Raw genomic sequence first — 22,539 nt, 5'->3', positions numbered from 1 at the left:
AAAAAGTAAATAAATAAGCTATGTGAAATTTCAAGCAAGAAATGTGTTTAAGTAGTTGAAATATGTTTTAAAATAATGCATTTTTACAAAATCTCCCTCCACAATAACTTGCATTATGGTCTGAGGTTCCTCCCTGTGATAAGGTACTACAGTAGAATGAAAGTGAATTGCAGAGATAGTTAGAAACTGGGGAAACCTTCGAACCTATCAGAAAGAAAACAGAAATTAATTTACCTTTCTTGGGGTCTCATTATTTATCTTGCTGTGTTTCCTAATTAATTGACGATATTGATGTTTACATAGGGATTTGCTCCTTTCCAACTTTGCTTGATCCTGTGAAGAAGCCAGAATGCTGCATTTGTAGTAGCACATTTATTCCCATGGCAACAGCCAGGGATTTCACAAACACTAATTGGGGCTGGCAACTTGGACTGTTCCCAGTACAGTCCCATATAATTTTCCCTCTTTTATCCATTTCTCATTATACCTCACCTTAGTGACTGACTTTGTCAATACATATACAGTGCTTCCTCACATCCTCAAGACTGAGTTAATGCCTTACCTGATTTACCAGTCTCTACTCTCTTTACATCTGCTCATTTGCACCTATCCAGATAAGAAACAACTGCAGTGCATTTGTGCTAAGCTCCAGCTCTTCAAATTAATCCAGGTTTCAGTACAACCAGTTGGTTTCTGTACCAATGTGTGCAAAAGCAGCTAACAGAGGTACCAATGCACAGCTGCACATTCGCATGTAAGCATGCTGCTAGGTACTTCTAAAGGTAGTTGCCAAACCTTGCTTCAAGTGGCCTTCTGTCTACCTACATTTAAGTTCTGTGATCATTTAAGATCATTCATTTTAATTCAAGCAGATCATGAACATTCACAGACATTCAATTTAATGTGTGGAGGATACTAGTTGTATACTGTGGTCACCAACTTGAGTTAAGGCCTTGACTTACTCAGACGCCTAGACCAAACCTTGTGTTAGTAATGAATCACAGAATCACAGAATGGCTTGGGTTGGAAGGGACCTCAAGGCCCACGCAGCCCCACCACCAGCCATGGGCAGGGCTGCCCCCCACCAGCTCAGGCTGCCCAGGGCCCCATCCAACCTGGCCTTGAGCGCCTCCAGGGATGCGGCACCCACAGCTTCTCTGGGCAGCCTGTGCCAGGGCCTCACCACCCTCTGAGTAATTAATTTCTTCCTAACATCTAACCTTAATTTCCCCTATTTTAGTTTAAAACCATTTCCCCTTGCCCTACCACTATCTATCCACGTAAAAAGTCAGTCCCTGTCCTGCCTGTAAGCTCCCTTCAAGTACTGGAAGGCCGCAATGAGGGCTTCCTGGAGCCTTCCCCAAGCTGAACAAGCCCAGCTCCCTAAGCCTTTCTTCATAGGAGAGGCGCTCCAGCCCTCTGGTCATCTCAATGGCCCTCCTCTGGTCTTGCTCCATTAGCTCCTTATCCTTCTTGTGCTAAGGGCTCCAGGCCTGGATGCAGTCCTCCAGCTGGGGCCTCATAAGAGTAGAGTACTACATACAGATTAGAAGAAGACATCACCTCCCTCGCCCTGCTGGCTACCCATTTTCTGATGCAGCCCAAGATACATTTGACCTTCTGGACTGCAAGAGCACACAGCTGGCTCATGTCCAGCTTTTTGTCTACCAGGAATCTCAAGTCCTTCTCTGCAGGGCTGCTCTCAATGAGTTCTTCTCCCAGTCTGTACACATATCTGGGATTACCTCAACGCAGGTGCAACACCTTGCACTCGGCCTTGGTGAACCTCATTTGGTTTATGTGGGCCCACTTTTCAGACCTGTCCAGCTCCCCCTGGATGGCATCCCTTCCTTCTATTGTGTCAACTACACCACTCAGCTTGGTGTTACCTGCAAACCTGCTGAAGGTACACTCAATCCCACTAAGTCATTGATAAAGATGTTGAAAAGCGCCAGTCCCAAGACTAACCCCCAGGGGACACCACTTGTCATCAATCTCCTCTTCTACATAGAGACACTGACAACAACCTGGCTGTGACCATCCAACCAATGTCCCACAGGCTTTCTGGGCAACCTATACTGCTGCTCAGTCAATGGAACATCACTGAGCAAAGTCAAGATTCCCATTCTGAGGCCATCTTGAGAATAAGTCCCAGACAGTTTTCAAACGACTCTCTCAGCAACAAAGAAATCAAAATAAAGCTAAGTAGAGAAAGTAGGCCACTATTACCCTAATTCAGAAAGGAAGACAATAAATAAGACCAGTTAGAGTACACTTACACTCCAAGCCACTGCAAATGACTAGGAAAGAGCAGTAAAATGATGGAACCGCCTGGAGCCTTCTCATTAGGTTACAGGTGAAGTCATATTTGTTTCTTACTTAGAAATAATTTTATCTATTATTACTAGAAAACTAGTATATACTAAATTCTCAGCGTGACCACCACCTTCTTACCCTATATGATGCGAAGTGAAAAGCTTCTTAACTAGCAGAAATCTGACTTGGCAGTAAATTGATGAATGTTTTTAGGAGACTTTAATTGAAAGCAGGGCAGAATTACTATATTTGAAAAGGATAACTTATTGTAATAAAGAGTGTAATTTGTTTAAAAAGGTAAAAACGGGGGGGTGGGATTTTACATTCAAGTAAAAAGGAAACCACAGGAAGAAATCCCATATTCCAACAAATGGCAGGATGAGCTTACAGGAACACGTAAAGAAGGCCTTTATTGAAAAAAGCTTTCGACACTCAAGAGTACATTTTGCCTCTTTCTCTTTGAGGAAAGACTGAACTGTGCCAGCTTGCACAATTTTTGAAAACACACCCTGCTGCTGTTGACGGAAAGGCTCAGTTTTAAAAACATAACACTCGCACTCGGGAGAAATTTGAACCCAGACCCCTCCAGCTTTTGCAATTGTTTTCATGGCTTCATTTTTTTCCCTGTACCCTTTCATTTCAAAAAGCATCATCAAACTCATAACAGGGTTTTTCATAACTTTTGTGAACTGGGCCACGGTCAAGAATTTCCATCCTGAGTAATTTTATTGCATGAGGTTTCCCGCCTGTCATACAGGGCTCTGCAATGCTCAGCACATACATCTGCTTTTCATCTCATTTCTAAGGGAAAGTCCTGCAGAATGCTGTCCCTTTGAAATTAAGGAGTTGGGGAACAACTCTGGGTTCAAGTTTTTTCAGAGCTATTGATGCTGTTTTAAACTGATCTCTTGAGAGAAGCACAAGGGAACGCATCTCCAGCAGCAAGGCAGGCTGACGCAGTATAGCCTTCTGGAAAGAGAGCTGGGATCCACTGCATACAGAATCACATCTCCTGTAGATAGAAGTGAAAGCTTCCCAGACAGCTTTAAATGAAAAACTTTTTAAAGGAGGTTATCATGAATGGCTGAGACAGATATTAAAAAAGCAGGCGTCAAGAACTAAGATGAAACCTACAAGTTCTTACAAAACGTGAGATTTTGGGAAGAAAGCTCCTTCTACTCCATGCCTCCAAAGCAGTGTTTCTTCCCATGAGAGAGAATGTAACACAAGAAGAATCACACTGCTGGCATCTTATGGACAAAAACAATTGTGGAAATCCAATAAAATAGTGGGAATGCTATTCGGTGTAAACATTGTCCAGTTTTCTGTAGTGCATGATTACAGCTCAAGCAAAACGTGATGCCTGCAGTGTATGCTGTTCCTAAGAAGAAAGGCTGAGAGAGCTGGGCTTGTTCAGCCTGGAGAAGAGAAGACTCCAGGGAGACCTCATTGCAGCCTTCCAGTACTTGAAGGAAATTTATAAATGGGGGGAGACCGACTTTATACAGAGTCTAATAGTGATAGGACATGGGGAATGGCTTTAAACTCAAAGAGAGGAGATTTAGATTGGATATTAGGAGGAAGTTTTTTCCTCAGAAGTGATGAGACGCTGGCACAGGCTGCCCAGAGAAGCTGTGGTGCCCCATCCCTGGAGGCGCTCAGGGCCAGGTTGGATGGGGCCCTGGGCAGCCTGAGCTGGTGGGGGGCAGCCCTGCCCACAGCAGGGGGTGAGGCTGCGTGGGCTTTGAGGTCCCTTCCATCACAAGCCATTCTGTGATTCTATGACTCTGTGACTTGATTCTATGATTCTATGATTCCATGCCATTCAGACTGCTGCTTCACAAGCCTCTCTAGCTGGTGTAGGACAAATCTTCTGCCAGGAACAGACACCTTGTGTATCTACTGCTTCCCACTGCAGTGTGTTCCTGCCACAGGCCAGCAGTGGTGACTTCAGGGACTGGGGGTGAAACAAAGCAAGAACCTGGTTTGGTTTAAAACTAACCTGTTCTTCCTGCCTTCTCCTTACTGGTCAACAGCGCTTTTCATGCACACTAATTTTCCCATTTGCTGTCAGGATAATCTGCTGTATAACCCTAAATGCCAAATGGGAGGAAAAGATCAGCGAGTACCCATCTGACCATTACTGCCACGCAACATTTGCATGGGAGTAGCCTGAAGATTTCCCTGTGGAAATAAGAGGCCCGTTATGCCAAGTCCTCTTTACACACATAACTAGAGACATCCCCTGTTCCAAAGGCATTTAAAATTGATGAAGTAACACAAAGGAAAACAGTGTTATAACTGCTGTACAAAGAGAATGTCTATGTACAGAAGTATTCAGTGATTTGCTGTTACATGGGAACTTTGGAAGAGTCGAGAACTGACTCTGGATCCCTCTATACTAGCCTACTCCTTAAAAATAAATATCCTTCCTCTCTCATGTCATGAGTCAGCACACTTTTCCAAAATGGTGCACTCAGCCTAACTGTTGTCAGATTGCTTGGGAAGATTCTAACCTGACATATTTAGCACATACTTCCCACAGCTCTCACAGAAGCACAAGGATGTCAACTCTGATCAGACTCAACCAGGGCTGCAAAACCCATCACGTTTATAGGTCTAAGATGGTCTAAAAAGTAATTCCTCCAAAAGCTACTAGCCATTCTGTGCTTGAAGACAGACACATGAGGCTGCAAGAGGCAGCATTTCTAGCAGGCTGCCCCAAAATAACAGCCTAGAAATTAGTATTATATTAGCCTAGACAATGTTTTCAGACTTAGAAATGTCTAAACCATAAGAACTCTTTTGGAAGTGGGCTACTGCTTTGGATCTCAGATTGCAGCCCCATCTGTTGTGAAGAGCTGTCAATCCAACCTATCCAAGTCTGTGGCTTTCTGTCCAGTATGGCATAATATATAAAGCAAAGGATGCTACAGTAACAGTATTGTGATTGCAGTCTGTACAGGTGGTTAATATATCACAGAAGAGTTTTTGTTATGTATACTTTGATACTTACTACTAGAGGAATGATTCATATGACCTGAGCATTTAGAAGACTGCAATGCCGTAAGGATAGAATGGGGAGGAGGAACATGTTCTTTAATCAAAATCTATGCATGGTTAGAAAGCTGCAGACAGTTCTCAGTCACTGAGGTGGGTTAAATTTTGCGGATCACAACCACACAGGACTCCTGTGCTAGTTCCTAGTTAGGATCAATCTACCCCAGTGTTCTGCCTGCCAGTGGCCAAGAGAAACTGGGAATGAAGCGTGTAGAGCCTAAAAATACACTTAGCAGGCATCTCCAAATCTTTTGGATTGTGCAACACATCAGTAAAAAATCTTTGAACCCCCAATTTATGCATTTTAATTTATTTATAAACCATACCCATGCGCTACTGAAGTTCTGACATTTTCTTCCCTCACCCCCGTGGATCATCTTGTGCATTCCCTGGGGTGAGCGCACCCTGCTTTAGAGACCACTGAGAGGATGTCACCCCATTTTTATAGCATTTCTAGAAACAATAAATAATACTTTTTATTGCAGACATGTTAGTCACCGGACCTCACTCAAGCAGTGCAGACCCGCCTTATTTGGCTACCAGCAATCACGACACACTTGCATTTACCTCATGCACACTGAATGCGATACCAGTTAGAAACAGAAAGGGACAATTTGTCCAAGCATAAAAAAACCCTGCTGCCGTAACAAGCTAGGAACATCAATTTAATGTGGGAAATATTAATAGGAACTGGAAATTGTTCAAGAACATTCTACTGGGTATAAAAAAAAAGTGCCACAAATCTACAAGTAGGAAAGAATTCATGCTGGGGAAGAAAGAACGTGTGAAATATAGAAGATACACAAATGTTAGTCAAACACTATCAATCAAAATACAAAGAATGCAAAAAGGATAATAGCAGTAAACTGCAAATGTAAAAAACATTTTGCTGAACACAGCAATATAAGAAAAGCTCAATGGGCATTGCAGTTAGAAGGCATGTATGAGAAACGAATTACAGTAAAAAAAATTCTACACCAAATATCTCCATTGCTACAAACAGGTATCGTCACAATTTTGAACAAAGGCTCAGAAAAGACAGATGGATTCATCATTACTTCTCTTCCGATTTCAGAATGAAGCAGGAGGATAAGCTTGCCCAACAAAATGTTGTAGATGGAACAGAAAGCCTGGCATCAAGAAGACTGTGATGAAGAGTCAGTTGCAATTACACATTTACAAATCAAGCAGCCTAGTGGGAAACAAGCATCATGGAAAAGACCTTTGAACAGCCAATTTAGTCCAAGTATTAAAAAAGAATAAAAAGATGATCCTGGAAAATATAGACTTGTTAGTCACATGCTGAATCTGGACACATAATGAGAAATTTTACTTAGGAGGCAACGAGTGCAGAGTTGTATGCTTCAGATGCAATTAATAGTGATCAATAACATTTCAGGAAGCATAAGTTTTGAAAATAAAACCTTCTTTTTATCTTCTTCTTTTTCTTTTGTTCATATCTGTTGCCCTGTTTCACAAAGACAGCTGTGTTCATACAGTATATTCATAGGCTTTTGTCTTCACGTAATTTGACCACATATTTTGAACATCACATTATACAGAACTAGGATACAACTTGGGAATTAGTTCCTATCAGTATTTTGGTGAATGATTCTGTCAGTGCTGCACTGTCTCCACTGGTGAAGTTTCACAGGATACAAAAACAAGTGGGACAGTAGACAAGGAGAAGATGTGATTTGTAGAGAGAGATTTTAATCACCTGATTAAAAGACCACATTACAAATTTGTATGGAGATGTGAGTACACACAGTGAGGAGTAAGAGATACGATCCTACAATACTAAAATCTGCCTTCAGAGCAGGAACTCAATAGATCATCACAAATTCTAGTATAGCCAATTTAGTCCCAACCACTGCAGGGGATGCAAACCTTGGTGGGATAGAACAGCCTAACCTGGTCCTGGCACACCAGGACGCCAGGCCAGCTCCAGTGAGTCTGAAGTTGTGGGGCTTAGCTTAGGGATGAGCTTTCACGATCTTTATGCACAAGATCAGCCTAAGTTGCCTGAGAAACGTTTTAATGGCTCTGAGTGAGAGAGAACTGTATTTTCCTAAAGCTTTCTAGATTGACCTACAAATATAAGCCAGATTTGGGAAGGACACTTCTGAGTCTCTAAATTTGACAACTACAAGCCAAAATTCAGGACATGACACATAGTGCAAAAACTAAGCTTATGAAATTGTATTCAAATTCTCAACACATGTTGAGAATTGCCATCTTCATAGAAACATAGAATCCTTAGAGTTGGAAGGGACCTCTGAAGGTCATCTAGACCAGCTCCCTCGCAATGAACAGGGACATGCACAGCTAGATCAGGTTGCCCAGGTGAGCCTTATCCAGCCTCACCTTGAAAGTCTCCATGGACATGGCATCAACCACATCACTGGGAACCTGTTCCAGTGCCTCGCAACCCTCACTGTAAAATATTTTTTCCTTATATCTAACCTAAATCTACCCTCTTTGAGCTTGAGACCATTTCCCCTTGTTCTGTCACCACAGACCCCACTAAAGAGTCTGTCCCCTTCTTTCCTGTAGCTCCCCTTTAGATACTGAAAGGTCACTATCAGGTCACCTCGCAGCCTTCTCTTCTCCAGGCTGAAGAGCCCCAACTCTGTCTCATTTCTTATCTCTGGCTTTTATTGGCATAAATGTGCTGAGAATGTCTGTTTTCATCTGAGTTCTCAGATACAAACATGTCTATTGATGCATAATTGAGAGTATGTTCTGTTTGTTAATCATTAGTAATAATGTTCTAATTCTGTATCCAAACTCCAGTAAAAAACCGTGGAGCAGAAAAACTGAAGTGATCAATCATACATAACAAGCAGCAAACAGTCAAACAACTCATAAGCATAGGTATCATATTCCTTCTCAACCATCAGGTGAGGACTCTGAAAACCATTCTATCATGAGAAATAAAGACCGGCTAACAAATGATGTGAACAAGCAAACAAATAAACAAAAAGCTAAAATTATCTTATATGTAACACACATGCTGATATTGCATTATAGACCCAACTAGTTACTGTATTTTCACACACCAAGAGTTATCTTTTTAGGCACCATCTTGATAAAGGTTGTGTGCAAACAGGCAAGATCCAGTTCTCTGTCTGGTGTCAACTGTTGTCTCCATTAGCTTTGACAGAGTTACTCCAGCTTTATCAGCTCAAAAGGAAGAGCTGAACAAAAATGTCACTAGCCACAGTAATATTAATAAGGATTATTAGTGTTCTGAAGGACATAGGTCTATTAGCTTTTAAAAGGTTTAGTAGGCTTTGTGTATAGGTTTTATATGCAGATATGCATATATTTACATTCTAATTCCTGCAGTGTTTCCTGTCTGTTGGTCTGTATTTTATTTCCACAGAGGCCTCTCACCTTTTCATTGCGCTGTTTCACATGGTGGTTCCCCAACCAGCTGAGCATACAGCTTTTATCTTTATCTCACTGGCAGTGTCTGTATCAGTCAGCACTGACATTTTTGTTTCCTAGGGTTCTCTTAAGCTGCTCTGCACTGAGTGTCATTCAGCATGTGTTTCTCTTCCTGCCTCACCTTCCCTTCATACACCTATAACTGTTAACTTGTTGATGTCTCTGGTTTATCCTGTGCCTGCCCGTAGTCTTCCTCCATATTCTTGGCTTAGTGGAGATCCATGGATCAGATGTGGCTTTTGTGAGGACAGTACCACCGCCTCAGAGGCACTTAGTTGAAGTTGCATTAGCTATACTCCACCATGAGCCCAGGAAACCCCAGCTGCCCAGTCTCCATGTAAGCAGTGCTATTTTTAGTTTGGTGCCACCTTTTGCAGATTTTCTAACATTCTATTTCATTTTCTTAGTAAAAACATATGGCAAACAGATGCCTAAGCCGGGCCCCAGGCACCCATTTCTTGTTCCTGCCTTTCCAGAATATCTGGGGAAATTCTGAGGTTTATGCTAGTATGCACTAAACTTGCAATTTATTTCAAGTGCAACCTCACGGTGACAGGCATATCATTTTAAAATCGAGTTTCTGTCTCTTTTTTTTTTTTTCATGAGCAACTTTGAAAACATAAATCAGGATTCAAAGATGGTAGCAGCTGGGTATCAATCATAGGATGCAAGGATGATGTAGAGATCTTCCTTTTCCTTCCCACACATATCTCTCAAAATTCAAAATAAATCAGATTCATCTACCAATATCAGTTTACTGGTCCCTCTCTTAGGTAACAGTTTCTGCACAATGGTATGATCGTGGCTGTGTCTGAGATAAAAGGGGAATAAGCTGTAGTCTTGAAAATGTTAAATCTAGCTCTGGCTAAAATTCATCATTCCCCCCTGGGATTAGAATTCAGTTATTTTGCACATTTCTGCAGTGACCAAGGAAACTATGACATAAGAGAGAGCATGCTCTAAGCCAACATGAAAACATGAAAGCCTTCAGTAGGGCTGTCAGTCGCTGTCATACACATTTTTCTCAGGCACCAACTTTGCTTTATATTGTAATTCTTCTCTCCCTGCTCCCTCAACCTGTATTCTACTATCCTACAGAAGCACATTTAAGATACATATTGCAATACGTTTAAACTAATTCTGATTTTCAGAAGTATGTGTATATTTATTTTAGAGAAAGTTTATCTTGGTAAGAGGGACCACACACTAATACCAGCATTATTTATTAAGGCTGCTATGTCATTGATTTCTCATATGGGACCTGAAAGCCAAGGAACACTATCTCTGGTTTCTCTTTGCTCTGTCTCTTTCCCAGGATTCACTCACTGCAGAAGTTTAATTTTATAACTGGATCTATCTCCCAAGCATGGCCAATATGTGTCAAGATATGCTCTAGATATCAAACGTCAGAATGTAGATTTTTTTCACATAATTCAAATGTTTCATTTTGAGGCTACCTAAATGAACAATCTCTTGAATTAATTGTCATACTCTTTTTCCTCACTAAAAATGTACAAATGATAAGAATGTTGGGATTCGCTGAATTTTGTCATTTTTTTTTTAAATCAGTATGAAGCAATTAATTATTTCTGAATTAGATGATCTTACCATTTGAGAGACATGAAGCGGAAGTGTAGACATACACTGAATGAAATTGTTCTGAAACAGTATGTAGTCAGGAAACACTAGGAGCTCTGGGTCCATAGTCCTCCTCAGAAGTGATTTACAGGTATCTTGTTCCATATTTTACACCAAAATTATCTAGGGGAAAAAAAGAGAGAGAGACAGAAATATAAAGCAACTAAGTCAATGCCAAATAGATTTGTGAATTGTACACGTGATTTCCAAGGGATATTTCTTTTCCTCCCACATAACTTTTAGAAATGCAAAATGTTGCTTACAAATAAAGGGTTCCATTTTCTTGTCCCTAGGGAGGAAGGGTTAAAGAAAGAAGTCTCTGCAGATCTCTGCACTGAATGAGTGACTGAAGTTACTCCTTATGGCTCATGTCCCAGACTCTGTTGTCAGCTGCTAAGCCAGTTCCACTGCACTCCCTCAGTATCATGATCCTTTATTTGCTTCAGTGCTCCTAGTTGTTGTTTTACTATTGATTATTTGTTGCTAGCTTTGCGTGTGAGCAAAGCATTTGGTAGCTTGTCTTTAGTACCCATGTGGGGCAGCTGCAGACCAAAGGCGTTGGAAGCCACTTGGAGCAGAAGAAATCCTATGTCACCCTGTCAGTAAGTGGCTGCGTTATAAGTCCTGCACCAACTTCTGTTTCACCCTGGAGTGATTATACATCTCTGCCTACAGCCCCACAGGGACCACAGGAGAAATGTGACTAGAAAATAATTTTATTTCTGGCTTAATTCAATTAAACCGTTGTGTTGGTTTAAAAAATGTAGGGATTTTTTTTCCTGGAATCAGTGTTCGGAGAAAACAGATTGCAATCACGTGCATTGAAAATGGTAGTTAACAATGACTTTATCAAACATATTGGAATATTAGTAGATACATTATGTGCAGAAATGTAACACGTTTCACCTTCTCCATCTAATCAGAGAGGTTCTTATTTTCCAGCCACCCACTCGGGCATGCAGTTATTCATTGGGTACAAAAATGAACTGCACACCTGAAATACATTCAGATTATTGTAGAACTGCCTCCACCTTGCTGCCACAATTGTCAAGGTAAAAATATCTGTCTCTTTCTCAAGAGATAGATGATGATAATACAGAAATGCTTCAGCTCCCAAGGTGCCTGTACTAATACAAGGAGTCAGTTCTATTTAAAAATAAATTCACACTTCAGCAGTTGCTGTGCTTGATGCATGCATTTCACACACCCATATAAAATGTTAGAAAAGTTATTTACCTGTAATCACACATTTAGAAGTTAGGAAATAAAAGAGCCAAGAATTTTCCATGCCCGAGGAAACTTATTTTCCCCCTTTATGTGGAAGTATTATGATACATCTTTAATTATATGAATATGTGCTGCTTCACCTCAGGAATTTGCCTGGTTTAATGCAAAGAACACCTTTCCTCTTTAAATTTTCTACTTGAGCCACTAGTGCCACGAGCCGCCATAACATTACTGGGAGTTGGAACTAGATGATCTTTGAGATCCCTTCCAACCCAAGCCATTCTATGACTATGATTTAATATTGCCTTTGGCCCAGTTTTCTCAGCAAACAAAGCTTACAGTGTTGTGCTGTCTTTCTGTCCCTCAATCCCTTACTGAGCACTTTTGAACCCATGGCGTGATTTCAATCAAATCTGACTGAAAAGCTGAGGTTTAAGGAAGGAAATCTCACTGACGTCCCATGACAGCTGGGGAAATTAGAAATCCCCTACTGAAGTAAAGGTCGAAGCATGAACTCTGGAACCAGGCTTCCAGGCAGCGCAGCCCTGAGGCAGCCATACTTTGGAAGCCGGCCTTCCCTCACCTTGCGGCACGCACAACTGCCCACCACAGTCCTCATATGACTTCTCCCTTCTGAGCACTGCTTTTTAAAAATTGTTTAGACCCCAGAAATTCTCTGAGTGCAGTACCCAGGGGGTGATGATGGGGATTACACTTCTTACTGCTGGCATCAACTTGTATGAGGGCTGCTCTGAAAGCAATGCCTCCTATTTTATTATGTTGGCCCACAACATCAGAGGCAGATGTTGGTGGTATGGCAATAGAGGTTGAACCTTCCCACCAATATCCCGTTGCACGTTGTTGCTGTGCAACAGATGGCAGCAGAGGGGCAGTCTGACACAATGGTGTCTGACATGGAAGTGCAGGTGAAGCAAAAGTGTTGAACTGAATTCCTTCATTGACATCCATCAACACTTGCTGAACATTTATGGAGACCGAACAGTGGATGTGAGCACAGTGAGGCAGTGGGTGGTCAAACAAAGTGAAGCAGTGGGTCATCTCTGTTGGTGCACATGTTTACTACTGTGGCATACAGGCTCTTGTTCATCACTGGCAAAAATGCATGGTGGTGACTGTGTTGAAAAAGAGTGTTTTGTATCTGAGAATTTGCTCTATTAAATGGTGTTATTGTGCTCTTTGTATCTGTGGTAATTTGCATGGAAATAAATAGGAGGCATTACTTTCAGAACAACTTAGGAACACAGGAGAAATTAGCTTCTTTTTTCTTCTCTTCCTTGCTGCTTTCATTGCCCTCAGCATCTCGCTTCAGTCTGCCTGACTTTTTGGGCTCTCTAGTTTTCCCCTGCCTTGCACACTCTGTTCGTCATTAAAACTCCCCTTCTAAGCTGAACGTTTGGGCTGTGCCATTTACACTTGCAGCCCGGAAGCCTGTGGTAAAAATTCTCCATTCAAGGCACGTCAGGGCAATTTCAGTATTAGGTGATAAAATTTCCCCTTCTTCCTATGCACACAAGTCACCCTTCAGTCAGTGTTTCCAAAATCATCCAGTCTCTAAGATAATACAGCTGGGTCACAAATCACAGCTACGACGCCTATGTCAAAAAATAACATAAATTTTTTAAAAAATATATAAATCAGCATGCTATCTAAGGGTTCCCCAGCCGTCGCTGCCAAACATGAATCTTGGACAACATATTATAATTTTGCTAAATACTGCCAATACAGATGTTTGCACGCTGGAAGGAAATGGATTAAATCCCAGTGTTCTTTTTATTCAAACTCTGCTTCCATTTGCTCTCATAACACAGAGGTGTAAAAGCACATGGCTGGTAACCTCTGGTGTATTCATAATTGCCATATGTGTCACATATGCACACATTTTCACATCAGTTTTGCTGAATGAGCTTTTACTGCCACTCTTCATCACTAAGAATGGGCTTTTTTAGCTTGGAGAAGGCTCTGGAGAGACCTCATTGCGGCCTTCCAGTGCTTGAAGGGAGCTTTCACGCAGGAGGGGGACCAACTTTTTACACAGTCTGATAGTGATGACTAAATGCAAGCAGTGAAAAGCTACAAAATCTTTAAAATGCATTCATTCAGCTCTGCCTGTAATACATTTCAGCAAATCTGCTTGTGCATCCAACCCACATCCCAAGGATAAACATTTCCTCATTTGGTAAAATTCCCCAGTGTTAATTGCCTTGCAGAATGACCACCTCTTTTTACTCTTTTTCTCTCTTTCTACTGTTTTAGAGTCCTAATTTGCTGGTTCACTTTACATCCACATGCACTTAGTGACAAATAACACTGTGTTTTAGCTGAAAATTGCTATCAAAAGGCTGAAGCAAGACTGGACATCACTCTAGGGAAGAAACACAACTAAAACTACAGTACTAACCTCCAACGTATAGCAAAAAAAAAAAAAAAAAGGAATTTAAACTTTGAAATACAGCTCTGCCTTGTAACTATGACTTTCAGTATGTCAGCACTGAAATATGACATTTTTCAATCTTAAATAAGTCAAATCCTGGTGACACTGAAATCAATAACTTACTTTGACAAAATGTGAATATTATCTGAGAAATTTATATTACAAATTATTTGTTTTAAAACCTAACAGCTGCACTCCTTTGGCCTTTTAAAATTAAAAACTAAATTGATAAAAACATAACTTAATGTAGCTTGGCATGCTACTGCTTTCAACATCTCTTTATAACTTCCAAATCGATAAAAGAATTAAAAAATAATTGTATCTAATAATGCATATCTAAGGAAAAACTACCATTTTGCTTTAAAATGTTTACTTTTCATACAGTCTTCTTGAGAAGCGCTACTAGTTTTGTCACACAGAGCTACTATGTGCTCTTTGCAAGTTATTTCAAGAGCAACCAGGTAGAGTAAGATTGCTTGATAACTGCAACCTGTGAAGGAAAAATAAACCAAACAGCAAGTTTCAAAACTTACTGCCAGCCTTACCTCCTAAAAACAATCTGATGAGCTATCAGACATGATGCTGAGAGCACAATCAAAGGTATCATGGATAGGTGTGTTTGTTGAATGGGTCCAGAAAACTAGAGCAGTGCTGTGTAGTGAGTTAGAACACTACTTTGCACCTGGAACTGATTATACAAACAGAGGGATTGGAAAGCACCATTCCCTTGCAACTCATGGACAGATCTATGGCACTGACTGGAATTAAGCTCCATCAGAACTTTAGATATATAGATATATCTGTATCACTTGGGAAAATGATGACAAGTCTTGCTATTGAAGAGCAGGCACAGCAAGAGACTGGACAAGTCAGAAATAAGTATAGCCGTGGAGAAGTAAAATTAATAATAAAGCCCTAAGAAAAACAGCTACATTAAGAATTCCTACTTAGAAGAATACCTATGAGATCTAAGCAACTGCTTATAAAAGAAAGTTGGATAGCAGACTTTGCACTAAGAACCACAGAAATGTTGTCTCAGACTCTTTTGAGGCCTGAGGCTTGTGGGAGCTGTTTTGTATTCATCACCTCCATCCTATTCACTTTGGAACTGCTGTCCAACTCAAGAGGTGACCCTCAAGATAAAGCAGTTAGACACACTGAAAATGAGAGCTGATCAGATTAGCCAAATGATGCTACCGCTGTGCAAAGTTGCCAAACACAGCCACACACCAATTGAAGGGGTTTTGCCCAACGATTCACCCGTCTGTGGCTGTTGTAGAAGATGACCACTCATATATGACTGAAATCCATCCTGTGGACAGATCTGCCAACTGGATTTAAAACTGCTAAAATAACTCATACTGCACCAGCCAAGCATTAAGCTAATGCCCCTCTTAGGCTTTTGCACACAAAGCAAATATCTCTGTTCACAGTGCCTCACAGAACATTAATCCAATTACAACTTCTGAGGTGAGAAATAAGGCAATTTTAGTCATACTTTATGGTTTAATTCAAATTATAATGATGGTATTTTAAAAATAAACATCTTTAACTAAAAATTGTTTTTCCCACGTTTATGTTTGGTTTTTTGTTTGTTTGTTTGACAGATGACTGCAACAGTAAGAAATCAGCATTTTAATGGCTCACCTAAATACTACACAAAGATGTAAATATTCAGTGCAATGTGCAGGAAATTAGTAGTAGCATTAGCAGTAATGGGACTTGCATGGCTAATTCTCCACATAGCTAGCTGAACATGTCTCCCAAAGTACTCATCAAGAAATACAAACTTTCAATTACATTTTAAACTAAAATAGGCTTTAGAGGCTTTCTTTCTTTCTCTGAGCTCAGTCTCAGTAAGACTGAACTTCAGGGCTTCCAATGTTGCTGCTTTATTAAAAGTAAATAGAATAAGATTCAAACATTAAAGAAGAAGAAAAAAACAACCGACAAAACACCCTTACTGTGGATCTAAGTCTCTTTGGATCATGTATATTCATTTATGCATCATCTTCACTCTATGGTTGCAGTACTTGAGAACTTCAGTTTCAGTGTATAAAAGACACTCACCATGAGGTAGGTAGTGAAAAGATAACTTTGCAACGGATTTGATATCCTTCACCTTTGCACCTTTGACACTAAACCATTCTTCATTTCAAGAAATGCTGATGAGCACCACTGCAGCAGAACAACCTAGCAAGGCAGAAAGAAATATGTTTGACATCTGAACCTAAGCCATTTATATTATGTCAGCATTTCAAGTTGTGGTTTAGACCTACCAAGAAGGAGAAGACATTGATGAAGTTAATTGTTAGTGCCTATCTTCTCATTCTGTGTCTTTCAGAGAAAAGGGTCTGACTTCTGCCATGAGCAACTTACACTTTTCAAGATAATACCAGCAAGCATCACTGTGAAGATCCAGGTCATAGGAGGTTCCCTAGATAGAAAGAAACTGATGGATATTAGAAAACGTGTAAGACAGAAATAAAGCAGTGCAGGACCAAAGAGGGCTCTGATTTGACAAATTATATTTTATGACTTATTAAGATAACGTTTCAGTTACATTTAAAATTGGACACCACTTGCCACATATTAGAAATGACGGTTACTTTCTAGTAAGAGATGTCGTATTAACTTGACATTCCTTCTCTTCGCTTCTGACTCACCCTGCCTCCTCCTAGTGAAAACTTCTTTCTTGTGAGTGAAAAGACTTCTTTGTAGAATTCCACTATTTATTATGCAACTTTCAGTCATTTTCAGAGCACCTGTATGGACAGTTCTTAAGCTAAGTAGACAACCATTGAGCTGGCCAAGTAACACTTTGGGGTTACAGCAGAGACTTCCAGGAAAATTTTTCAGACACAGCTAAAAAAACAAACAAAAGAGAAGAAATGTATCAAATGCTAGGAACTATTAGGAAAACAATAGACAACAAAACAAAAAATACAACTGCAAGATTGAATAAATCTGTCTTATGCACACAAAATAAATACAGCGTGGAACTCTGTTCCCTTCATCTAAAAAAAAAATTAAAAAAATCAAAACTGGAAAAGGCCCAGAAAAATAAAACAAAAAGAATGATAAAAGGTGTATACTAATGTGTCCAGAAGGAGTGGTTGAAAAAGTTGGGACATTCCAGACACCCAAGATGACAGCTAAGGGCAGAAATCTACATGATACTGTGTAGCATGGAGAGGGTGGACAGGAATCATTTGCCAGAAAGAGCCAGGCTTGCAATGCAGAAGGCAGCAAATGTGTGAAAATTCTTGTCAAAGAGCTTTGTGGCTGAAAGAACTCTTTTGCAGGGGAGACTGGGTGAACACTTGAAACAGACACCTACTGGAGTTAATGGGGAAACCAAGCACATCTGGTTCAGGATACCCAAAATGTAACAAAAAAGGTAAAGGCTAGGAGAACATTAAGGAGGAATGATTGCCTTATTCTTCCTTTTCCCTCATTATGAAATTGCGAGCACTGCTGGAGACAATACAAAGCTAGAAGGCATACAAGGCCTTTGTGCAGAGATTAATAGGCCATTATACAGACTGGGAAATTCCTGATTAACTTGAGATTCTGCTTGATGGATGACATGGATTTTAAATCAGAAACAATCTGATAAACTTTTTATCTCCAGAAAAATGAATTTTCAGGCAATGTCTCATAATCCAAACTAGCCAGGCTAAACCTCTATTCACCTCTTCTCTGAGCAGGAACAACGTTTTTGGCAGAGCTTTTTGGTAACGTACTGTCCTTTTATTATCCAGTAAGTGGGAGGAGTGGAAGCAAAGGAGGCAGAGACAACTCCAGAAGTCTTAAAAGTAGTCATAACATCAAGTCAGTCAGTGAAAAATGTAGATTCTACTTTTTAATTTATTCCTAAAATTCCCTGGAATTTTTATTGAACAGACCATTGTTCATGATCTGCACGCGTTAGAGAAGCAGCAGGATCAGAATTACTTTCCTAATGAAGAAAGAAAAATTAAAAACGCTTCAAGAGCATTTTAATCAAATCTATTTATGAACGCAAGCCCACAATATGACATCTCTGGTCTGCAGTTAAAAACACTCTGAATCCCTCTCTCTAGTCTGAATAGTTTTACAGAATAAATGTTTGCTAGTAAGTATGGTGGATGAACTGTAAAAATGAATATTTGCTCAGCTGATTCACTCCCTTCTATTTTTTTTCCCCTGACTACAGTTCGTATCTTCTTGCATTCAGAAATGTTGTAATCTGGACAAAGAATGAAATCCTCACCCTGCTAAATTTTACCACTGACTTGAATAGCACTAAGATTTGATACAGAATTTCTAAGGTCTTATATAAAAACAGAAAATGAACATTCACTTCACTTGGTAAAAGCATGGAAACTCCTTTTTCAGTTAGGGTGACTTGAAGGGATTTGGCTTCAGCTGATACGGATGTAGGTTGGTCCTATAACAACAGACAAATGGGTCTGCTAAAAACAGTCCTGCTAAAAACTTTTTAATCAAATTGGTTCAACATTCTTCTGCAGTAAAGTAAAATTGCTTATGTGACCTTCCAAATGAAACTGAGAATATTTGATACATCGCTGCTACGGCAGATACTGAAAGCTGATCATTAGTTTTAAGAGCGAGAATACCTCTCCAGATCCAGTGGCAATGAGAAGGTGTTGGAAAAAAAGGATGAGTCTTCATTAAATTGCAGTCATGTCATAGTTCCCAGCCACAAACCCAGCAGTACTTGTTTTAAAATTTTATCTCTTTTGGTTATGCCATTTAGTGGACTGCTGGGAAACACGGGAGGAGCTCTGCCATTTCAGGCTCCCCAGGCAAAGCACTGTACATGCGTGTTCCCGGAATGCCCTAGGTATGAGCTGTCACCAGCTAGCGATGCTCTTGTCAGCAGGGAAATTCTGCTGCGGTTCAGGTGTTGTGGGTAGTTTCTGTAGCCACTGACTTTCCTGGGTGACTGTTTCTGAGGCAGCTGCTGGAAACTGTACATGGAAATCACAGTGTGAGACTTGCCAATATGCTGGAAAAGACAAAAATAACCTATGTGAGCAGGGAAGAAATGTTTCTCTCCAAATAAAAGCTGCTTTGCACTAATAGATTTCTCTCTTCCTTTTACACTCAATTCAGTGCAACTGTTTGGATGGATATGTTAATGGACAGTAAATGTCTTCTGTTTCATTGTCATTTGGGAGACCTCCTTTCTGCAACACAGGTGATTCTCAACCACATGTGAGCTGGTTTTGCAGCAAATTACACTGAAGTGCATTGTATCAGAATTCCACCAATACTAGAACTATAACACAGCTTTTGTCAACAGTAGCTAACAGCTTCCCCCCAAATCAACACGCAGTATTTTGTTTAGATCATGACGATAGTTTCAGAAAATGCTGCCACATATTCCTCAAAACACGATGTCAAGAATCGCAGAAAAAATATGGTTTTGTAAGGGACATATGTTAGAAGGAGATCTCAATTTGAACCATGTTGTGCTCCTTAAAGACTGTGGGAGAGAGCAATGTTGGCTGGAACACAGTAAAGACTGTTTTCCATGACACAATGGAAGCTTTATTACCAGCTCTTGCCAGCACAAGTCTTTTGATAGTGAAAACAGCGTATCAGTAATAACAATGCATTAAAAAGGCAACAGAATGTTGAAATGCTCTACTGGAAAAAAGATCTATCTTTGGGAACATAATGTAAGTATCTGGGAAGTTCTGTGTTTATTGAGCAACGCTCACTAAAATGCCATCCCTAGAATGAGTTATCTCAGAGACTGCACATAAAGGAAAGATTGCTGACCACAGAGCAGTAAGATGAAGTGAAGAAACCATGTTAAATGAATCGCATATCTGGATCCTGCTTCTTAATTCATATATTTGAGGACTAAGAATGAACTTGAGGAAGCTCTTCCTCAGTTGGATGTGCAGCAGTTCTCCACCCTCCTAGGAGACTTCACGATCATTTTTCTTTATTGATGATACAGAACAGATTCTCTGATAACTGAATAAGAATACACAGTCATCAGAGCCACAAGAGGCCCTTCAAAACTGGCCACAGACATGCAATACAAGTCTGAGTCTCTCTGTCATTCAGCAAGTCCGCCTCCATCTACCCTTTACATTTTTTCTGAAGTATCTTTTGCCATCAGAGGTAGTATTTTCCCAGACCTGAAGGTGGAACTCTTGTTCCTTTGATGATCTTTACATGATTGCTATAGCATTTTGCATTGTCATTTCTTTTCCTTGAAGAAATACAGAATTCTTGGAAGTCACTGCTTGGTTGTCTGGGAGATCACATTAACAATGGTAGCAAAACTGGACAGTCAGGTTTGAACCTTGTGTGCACAATCAGATGCGCCAAGTGCTCTTCAGACAATGCCTATCTGAACTCACAAAAAATATCTTTTTGGAGATATCCTTGGTATCCTATTCCTTCTTTTGCTGTCATATATGTAGACTTCCTGGTCTTCTTCTGGAGCCAAGGCATTTAAGGACAGAAAAGGCAGTGTATTATTTCATGGTCATAACACCACTGTATTAGACTGCACAGAATCTCTGCCTATATATTTCACATCAAAACTGCTGCTGCGTATACTTAAGCTATAGTATATCTTTGGAAAAAAAAATCTAGTTGTATTTGATGTTCCTCTAGCTTTGTTTCAGAGTATTAGCAAAAGTTTTATTCTGGGAGTTCATGTCCCATTATGTATCATAATGCCCGGGTTCCTGTCAGCACTACCTCATGTCACTTACTCTCCTTCAGATTCCAAGGGTGGCTTTGAGGCCTTATTTTGAATGTCAGCCTTTACTTGGACTGTCTTAAGAAAAACATAATTAGAAATGACATTACCATTACTCACTGTTATAACTATTTACAACAGCAGAGTTGTGATTTTGTAATTTGTAATTCTATATTTTTGTCTAAGTCATTGCTACTAGCACCAGGACAAGAACAAGCTTCCCCAAAAGATATTTGTATGATAAACTTTCATTTACAATCAATTCTCTTGAGAACTCCCAGTTGAACCAGTTTTTAATCCACTTACAGTGAACTGCACAGACTTTGTAGACTATGCTGTATTTATGAAAATAGCATACTGTTCTAACTTAGATTAAATCTATTAAATCAGTGTTATTACCTTTATGAACTAAAATTAAATTCAAGTGTATTTAATCACATCTTTTCCATAAAGGTGTATTCAGCAGCATTTAATTATGTGTATTTAATTACTGCATCCCATGTCAGCACTTCCATGTTTCTTCCAGAGTACCCATACCAAACTGGTTATGCTATGCCAGATCAAATCCTCTTTACCACTTTTTAAATATACAGGCAGTGTAAACATTTTTTAGTACTTTTTTTAGTACTTTAGCACTTTCCAGCTGTGTTGTGAGCAACAGAACTAATAAGCCTGTGGATTCTGTGGATTTGGATACTTTAGCCCCTAAACAATTTTAATTACAGTAACTACAATTTCTTTTCCATGTGCCCTACAAAAATCACATCTATCACTCTGGAATGATGTGTATGAAAAGTGGATGGCTGATACATACATACTGAATGGCTGATCGCTGCTAGGAAGAATGTGTAGGAACTGAGGTTCTTGCCTGCTTTGCTCTGGCTGAGGAAACAAAGTTAGGTTTAAATACCAATTTCCACAAAACTTAGATAAGCGGAATGACTTTGTTCAAATTACAGCAGAACTGGCCCAAAGGGTATGGAATGGCAGACAGATGGACAGATAACATAAATCTTGTTCAGAACATAAAAATCAAATTCGTCAGTTCTCCTAGTACAATTGAAGACAGTTGAAAAACGTTCTAATAATAATGGCACTACATCCTTACTAATTGTTGCTATAGAGATATTGTCAGATAGCCAGATAGTTTTCCATCTCTATTTAGAGGAGGCAAAATGACCAGAGGCCTCATGGAGAGGCCTCATGGCGGCTGCAGCTCCTCACAGGGAGCAGAAGGGCAGCGCTGAGCTCTGCTCTCTGGGGACAGCGACAGGGCCCGAGGGAACGGCATGGAGCTGTGTCAGGGGAGGGGCAGCTGGGGTGAGGGAAAGGGTCGGCACCAGAGGGCGGTGGGCATGGAACGGGCTGCCCAGGGCAGTGAGCACGGCCCCAAGTGCCTCAGTTCAAGGAGCGTCTGGACACCGCTCTCACACGTACGGACTGAATTCTGGGTGTTCTGCGTGGAGCCAGGAGCTGCACTCGATGATCCCTGTGCATGCAACTCGGGATGCTCTCTATGACACTGTGAACCCCAGCATCCACTGGGCAATGTACCTGGCTTCACCTAAGCCAAGCGGTACGAGGTGCAAGGTGAGCACACCCGAATTTTAAGAAACGCTCTTAAAATGGTTGCAGGGAACCCCGTGACTGCCATCCAGCA

General features: G+C 40.4%; 1 long non-coding RNA gene across 1 annotated transcript; it reads right to left on the bottom strand.

The window, feature by feature from the left end:
- Positions 239-22,460, bottom strand: LOC110395106. Its single transcript, XR_002436167.1, has 6 exons — positions 18,769-22,460; positions 16,813-17,011; positions 16,426-16,583; positions 16,217-16,339; positions 10,438-10,590; positions 239-333 (listed from the first exon to the last, which is right to left on the bottom strand). It is a non-coding gene; the product is annotated as an uncharacterized LOC110395106 (long non-coding RNA).

The sequence above is a fragment of the Numida meleagris genome, chromosome 2 (assembly GCF_002078875.1).
Source record: "Numida meleagris isolate 19003 breed g44 Domestic line chromosome 2, NumMel1.0, whole genome shotgun sequence".
NCBI lineage: Eukaryota > Metazoa > Chordata > Aves > Galliformes > Numididae > Numida > Numida meleagris.
This window is presented reverse-complemented; position numbering and strand designations above follow the sequence as displayed.